Here is a 7,844-nt window from a genome sequence, read left to right on the forward strand (position 1 = left end):
CTATAAGACCCTGAAATTGAAAAGCACTACAAATGAACTCTGAAAAGGTTGAAAGTTGGCATGGTATCATCATTTCACCCACATAGCATGTGCAAGAAAGTAGAGAGGCTTACGGCAAAAACTGGATGCACTTCGTGTACAAAACGGACAATCTCTTTCGAAGTATCAGGGTTTCATACGGAAACTCGTCTGTTACAAAGGGATTTCATTTTTTTGAACTTATTTGAACTCCATACTTTTTCTGTGTTCAAAATGCACCGTTCAAAGCCACATCATCAATTTTCAACCCTTTCTGACTTCATTTGTTATTTTTCATGCATTTACTGATTTTTTTCAGCTATAAGACCCTGAAATTGAAAAGCACTACAAATGAACATGGATAGATAAGTGACCAAATTAATAGTAGTTCATCATCACATTAAAACCAAAGTACATACATAGTTCAAATTGAACAACATATAGCTCTCCAGAGCATCTAGTTAAACCATACATTGAAACTATGTAAAACCTTTCAATGCAACAACAAATGCGATCATAATCACAACTAATGTAACAATTGATCCAACGGGATAATGATACCAAGCCTCGGTATGAATGGCATATTTTCTAATCTTTCTAATCTTCAACCGCATTGCATCCATCTTGATCTTGTGATCATCGACGACATCCGCAACATGCAACTCCAATATCATCTTCTCCTCTTCAATTTTTTTATTTTTTCCTTCAAGTAACTGTTTTCTTCTTCAACTAAATTTAACCTCTCGACAATAGGGTCGGATGGAATTTCCGGTTCAACCACCTCCTACATAAATAAAATCTATGTCACGTTGGTCGGCATAATTGTCATAAACAATAAATGAACCAAATAGTTATAAAAAGATAATATATACCACATCCGAATCATAGACAGGACGAGGGCCGACGGGGGCGGATACCAGAACCATCGCACTATATAATAACAAGGAATAATAAAAGTAAGAAAATTAGACAAGTATCTATCTCAAGTAAGAATTTTTTTCTTTTAGAAAGAAGATAAGAACAAGAGGCTCACCACGGTGGTGCCGGCGACGAGATCGGCGCGGGCGATCGACGACGGTGAAAACGGGGACGGGACGTGACGGACCGCTAAACCTAGAAAAATCTCAGGGAAAATGGAGCTCGGAGGTCCAGTTTCGAGAGAAGAAATATTAACTAGTGTGGCTCGGACATTTCATCGAACACCTCATGTGCATAGGAGGTGAGCTAGAGCACCCAAAGCCCTTCCCTCGCCGGCCAGCAAAAAACAGAGCAGTGTGGAGTGCTCTGCTCGCCGGCGATGGGCTATATATAGGCAAATCATTGTCCCGGTTCGTGGTTGGAACCGGGACCAATGGATGTGGGCCAGGAGCGAGGCCCATTGGTCCCTGTTCGTGCCTAGAACCAGGACAAATGGGTCCAGCCGAACCGGCACCAAAGCCCACGAGGCCCCCGCCGGCCACTTGGGCTCACGAACCGGGAAGAATGCACCCATTGGTCCCGGTTCATATAAGAACCGGGACTAATGGGCTGGCCAGGCCCGAACGAAAGCCCCTTTTTCTACTGGTGATAGCGCAACTCCGCCTACTGCAGCCACACAAAGCGAGCACCTTTCCCACACAGAGGCAAACCACGACCAAGATCTGCGTTGTTGGACACTCAAAATAGAAGCCACACAGGCCACCGATGAGAAGAGGGTCGTGCCCATGAAGACTAACGAGAACCACCAGAACCGGCGGCGGCTGGGAACCCATCCGCGGCCGCCGGCCCCCACGCAAGGAGCCGCACCACCAGGACTTGAAGGCCGCAACCCTTCAAGTCGTGGAGGGCTGCGGATCTTGGCCCAGTTGTCGGCGCTCTTGACCTGGTGCTGCAGCCACGTGGAGTACTCCCCGAGGCGGTACTCCTTGTACCCCCTCCCGGAGACGACGGAGTCGGTGCCGCGGTTGGTGATGATGAACGCGAAGACAATGAAGACGAGGAGGAGCGCGACGAGGAGGAAGAGCGCAACGAGGTAGAGCCAGAGGAAGCAGGAGGCGCAGCAGAGGGAGCCCGCTAGGCCCGCGAGGGAGAGTGGGAGGAGGAGGGCACCGAGCGTGATGACCGGCCGCTCCAGGAACCGCTCGCAGTCCATGGTGGAGGCCCGGTGGCTCAGCCAGATGCCGCCGCCGAGGACGACGAGGGAGAGGAGCAGCACCCCGCGTTCAGCAGGCCCAGGAGCCCGTTGCTGCACCGTGCCATGGCCGCCGCTCTCGCTTCGCTCGTGGGGGTTGTGGCGTGCGCGTGACAGGGTGGGGTGGGGCTTTCGAGAAGGTGGGAGGGCGTGCAGTGCGGTGCGGCGGTGTGGTGGGGTTTGTAGCGTGGCGTGCGGTGGATTTCGAATTTGGGGTTCGAAAAGGGTGTCCGGGAAAACAAAAAGGAGATTTGGAAAGGGGGCCACCTGTCGGGGATATACCCCGCAGTATGAGCCGGCCAGAGTTATAACCCGGCCGGGACTTGGTAAACCGGCAGACAGTTAAGACAGATGATAACCCGGCAGGTGTTAAGTCATATGATAACCCGGCAGGTGTTAAGTCAGATGATAACCCGGCAGATGTTAAGTCAGATGATAACCCGGCAGATGTTAAGTCAGATGATAACCTGGCAGGTGTTATGTCAGATGATAACCCGGCAGGTGTTAAATCAAGTCATAACCCGGCAGACAATCATAACCCGGCAGACAATCATATCCCGGCAGACAGTCATAACCCAGCAGACAGAGTCGCCTGGGGTTAATAAGCCCGAGACGTTATGAAGCCCAAGACGTTAAGAAGCCCATGAAGAGAAGTCAGAATAGTTTAAGTCTTAATCCGAGTTGGACTCTACATGTAACCCGCCCTTCAACTTATATAAGGAGGGGCAGGGCACCCCAAAGGGGGAGAGGAAAAATCTTAGGGCTAGACATAACTAGGAGAGCCGGTTTACGGCGACTCCCTCGCGATGATCATAATGAGACCTAGCCTCAAACAACATGTAGGGTTGTTACCGGATGATGTTTCCCGGGGCCTGAAGCTGTCTAAACCCTTGTCTTGTGTTGCGTCTCTTGATTCCATTCAACCCCTCTCAAGCTACCAAATAGATGCGTTGACCTCACGACTAAGTCCTCACACTAGGACATCTGCCGTGACAAATCCACGACAGTTGGCGCCCACCATGGGGCCGCGCACGGTGGTGATGAGTTCTTGGAGGGATCTCTCTCAGGGATCGTGGAGCTCGCAATTTTCCAGATGAAGAAGAGTCGATTTGAAAGGATCTGCATAGTTTCGAGTTCATCGGTCCAGATTCATAGTTTGGAAGATTTAAGGAAAATTAAGGTGGCGATTTGATGGTTGCTGCAAGTCGCCAGCATCATCGGTGTGTTAAGTTTCCGTCCCTGGCTCGCCAAAACCTGTACGATCAGAGTCACCGTCACCGTTCAACCGTCAACAGCAAAGGAAAAAGTCAAGAAAAGAAAACAAAGTGTTGAGAAGGATTTCCATCGCCGCAGGGTCTCATCGCTAACCACCCAATCCAGTTGACTTCGGTCAAAGTAACTACAACCCGGAGAAGGATTTGGAGTTTGAAACCTCCACGGTCTCTGCCTCTGCTGCAGCTGCGGTTGCGCCTCGACCCGCCCGGATCGCCTTTTCCGTTGACCCGCCGGCTGCTGTACTCCAACGCCGGTTCATCCTCAGCCCCCGGTTCATCTCTGATTAAACCGCTGCTCAAACCACTGCATGGCCGCGCTGCCAAAGTCGCCAAGATCGATGGAATTTTTATAAAGTGCAGCCACGTCCAATCGGTTCAAGGACTTGTCAGATTTACTCTGTGTTCATATTACTCCATCTTGAAGATCCATTAGCAAAACGTTGTGTGGGATTTTGAAGACGTCAGGAGAGTCATACGTCCCTGAAGGTCAAAGTTTTAGTATATCAACTGTACAAATCGGCCGGTCTCCGCCTCGGCATCGCTTTTCGCCAGGAGGGCCTTGCTCCGAGTCGTCCCGAGCTGCTATCGCCGGTTCTCCTCCGCCGATGCCCGGCGCTGCCGGGTTGCCCGCGGCAGAGCCGTCGTCATCCGAATCGCCGCCGCCGGCTCCTTCGGCGAGAAGATGACCACGGGTCTGGATCTGAGTCGTGGACGGTCCTGCTCCATTGACGAGTCGCCCGCGGCGTTCAAACCGCTGTCGAGCCGCCTCTTCTACGACGGGTCAACACCGAGCCACGCCCGGCCTCGTCTCGAACCGCCCTCCCGCCGCGTGACTCCACCTCCGAACCGACAGTTCTTGAACCGCCCGTTACCTGCGCCGGCCGTCTAAGTCAGCAGGCCTGCAACCGCCGCCGCTGCTGTCATGACCTGCCTTGAGCAGCTCCCGGAGAGCCGCCCCGCGACTTCCAAATCGCCAAGCTCCAAAATCACCGGCTTACCAATGAGTCACGCGCTACTGTCCGGGTCTCGCTTCCGTCGTAACCCGCCAAGTCGCCTCCCGTCGCCGGGTTGCCTCCGCCACCATGGCTCTGTCTTCAGGCCGCCGTCGCTATAAGTGCCCAACCGCCACGAGCCATCGTCTCTGCCTGCGCCGACCTATTGTTTCTGCCACGAGCCCTGCTCCGGTGCTTCCCCCTAACCTAATTTTTGAGGGGTATTTTTGTCCCCGCGAGTTTGTTTTTTCTGGCCCACCGCAGCCCAGATCCAAGACCTGTCTAGCCCTGTATAACCCAGACCGTATACGTACAGTACCCTGGACCAAAAAAAACATCACACGACCCCATGTCCACGTAAGACCTGCCGATCCAATCATTCACGCAGCTCCATCAATCTCGCGAGCATTGACGCAGCTCAATAAGTCACGTAGTAGATCTCCAGCGGCGGCTATCTCGTCACCGGCGATCTCGTCGGACAGCGGGCGCGACAACGTCGTGAATCTCCAACGAGCGCGCACAGGTACCGCATCCGCGTCCCCCCTCTAGTCTCGCTCGCGGCAACATCGAACGAACTGCCGCCGCCAGTGGTAGTGGTTAACCTAGCGGGGCGGGTAACCTAGCTACCCGGCGGCGCATGCGATCGTGGATCTTGTTCCGGTAGTGCTGCTCCTCGTGATCTGGGTTCACGTAGCGTCGGTTGCCGTCGGCTGTGCGCACCACCAGTATCGTTATTTGATGTGGCGGCTAACCTAGGTATCCGGCGGCAGAGGTAATCACAGATCTAGCTAGGTGTTCAGATCGTGCAGTTCCTCGCGATTGAAAGTGATCACGACGGGTGCCGTGGCCATCTTCCTTACTATGTTTGGCAGATCTGAACGGCCTCGGTTGCGATTGTTTACATAACATCCATGATCGTGTGCTATGTGTTGTATATTTCATCATTGATAATGTTTGCACATGTGATGATACATATTATTGGTTGTAGGAAATGGCGGACGAGGAGTTAACTGATATCATGGTAGACATGGAGTTTGGAGAACTGATGAAAGACTGGATAGAAGATTGGTCAGATGATGAAAATTCAGATCGTGAAGATCGGTTAGAGAATGGGAATGAATGGGACGATCTTAATGTGAGTGGCATTGTCATGTTGTAATTTTTTGGTGGCATCCGACAACATTAAATCTTTGTGTTGAAAATTTATAGATCGATGAGGATGATGATCAGGAAAACAACTCGGAGCTCTTGAATGAAGATTACATTAGTCAGGTACGTAAGTGAAATTTTTTGTTGGCATGCAAATTGAATTTCTTCTGGAATATTATATGATAAGTAGTTATGTATTTGTGTTGTATTTTTCAGTTCATTCCAAATGTCATAATGCGTACGACTATTACGGTTAATCCGACGCGGAGACAGGCCTTAACGGCGAATCATTAGATGCACGTGATTATGGGGAGTCCCAGTCGTCGGTCATCATGAGTGAGGTATGTGTGTAATCAATGTTCTATGGAAGTAATGTTAAACCATAGAAAATTGTTTTCATGGCTGTTGTTTGATTGTGTAGGTGACACAAGATGATGGGGCAAAGAATGTCCAAGATACTGCCAGTGCAGATGATAAGAGGGATATGTTCATGCAGATAATGGAAATGGCCTTTACGTCTCACGATGCTGCGTATGATTTCTACAACAGCTATGCTAGAGATAATGGTTTCTGCATTAGAAAGAATAAGGTCAGGTATAGCAAAACGGAGTCACGTCATATGCGTTATAGGCGGTTTGTTTGTTCCAGACAAGAGAAACGTGACAGCAAGTTGCTAACCGAGGAAGGACACAGCCGTAGGCTCAGAGCCGAGACACGCTGCTTTTGCAAAGCGCACCTGACCGTCAAGCTTGACCAAAAGCGTGGGGTTTGGTATGTTGAAAGTTTTGAGGATAAGCATAGCCATATGTTGGCAGGACCGGACGAGGTACCTTTTCTTTGGTCCCACAGAAAAATCAAAGAGTACCAGAAGCATGAGATAATGTCCATGGGAGCTGCAGGGATTAGAATTCACGACATGATGGATTGCTTCATCAGCAAACATGTATGGTACGGCGGTGTTGGTTTTACCAGGCGTGAAATATACAACCTTTGCGCAAGGAGAAGAGGAAGCTGCTTTCAAAAGGTGATGCTTCCACAGCCATAGGCATCATGGCCAGTAGAAAACAGAGGGATCCTAGCTTCTTTTTCGAGTACAAGCTAGATAAGGAAGGAATTTGAATAGGATGTTCTGGTGCGACTCCTAGTCTCATCATGACTATGAGGACTTCGGCGACGTGCTTGTATTTGACAACACGTACAAGATGAACCGCTATGGTATGCCATTCATACCTTTTGTTGGTCTTAACAATCACCGGAAGACCACTGTTTTTGGTTGTGCCATAGTTTCGGACGAGACCGAGGAGACATACGTGTGGCTTCTGCAGACTTTTTTGAAGTCCATGTGTCAAAAGATGCCTAAGAGTGTTATCACAGACGCCGACGCTGCGATGATCAAGGCAATTCGCGAAGTCTTGCCAGACGTGTGGCACCGTATATGTACGTGGCATATAGAGAAAAATATGAAGATTCACCTCAGTCACAAGTCCTTGAAGGAGTTCCGAACTCTTCTGTACTACAACACGTCCATGGCCACGTTTGAGGAGAGATGGCACGCATTTTCCAAAAGATGGCAGTCGAAAAAAACTGTAACATGGTTGAGACGGATGTATAAGAAGAGAAGACTGTGGGCCACGGCTTATCTAACAGAGGGGTTTTGGCTTGGCATGAAAAGCAACCAGCGGAGTGAAAGCCTGAACTCATGCCTTCACCTCCACCTAGACAGTGAAATGACCCTGGTGGATATGATTTTGCACTATGAGAACGCCGTTGTGCGTATCCGTGAAAACGAGGCACGAGATGACTGCACGGCCTCACAGAGTTTACGGTGCCAGTTACTAGCTCGAGGGAACTTGAGATAGCTGCTTCTCACGTCTTCACTCCAGCAAACTTCTATATGTTGCAAGATGATCTTAGAAAAATTGACGGCATGGAGATTGTAGAAATTAAGCTGGGAGACGTATCACAACAGTACATCATGGCATGGAAGAATAACCGGAAGCGCCGTTTTTGGGTGGAGTATACACCAGTAAATTCCGCAAAAACTATAAGGTGCAGCTGCAGAAGAATGATTCGAAAGGGTCTACCTTGCAAGCACATATTCCATGTACTGAAGCACTTAAACATATCTGAAATACCAAAGTGTTTAGTTCTTGTTCCGTTCATGAAAGAAGCAAGGTTGGGACTGCCCGCGAGGCGCACAAGCGATCTATTGGGATTTGGTTGGACTGGGGCCGGGGAAAG

This window comes from Triticum aestivum, chromosome 7D (genome assembly GCF_018294505.1).
Source record: "Triticum aestivum cultivar Chinese Spring chromosome 7D, IWGSC CS RefSeq v2.1, whole genome shotgun sequence".
Taxonomy (NCBI): domain Eukaryota; kingdom Viridiplantae; phylum Streptophyta; class Magnoliopsida; order Poales; family Poaceae; genus Triticum; species Triticum aestivum.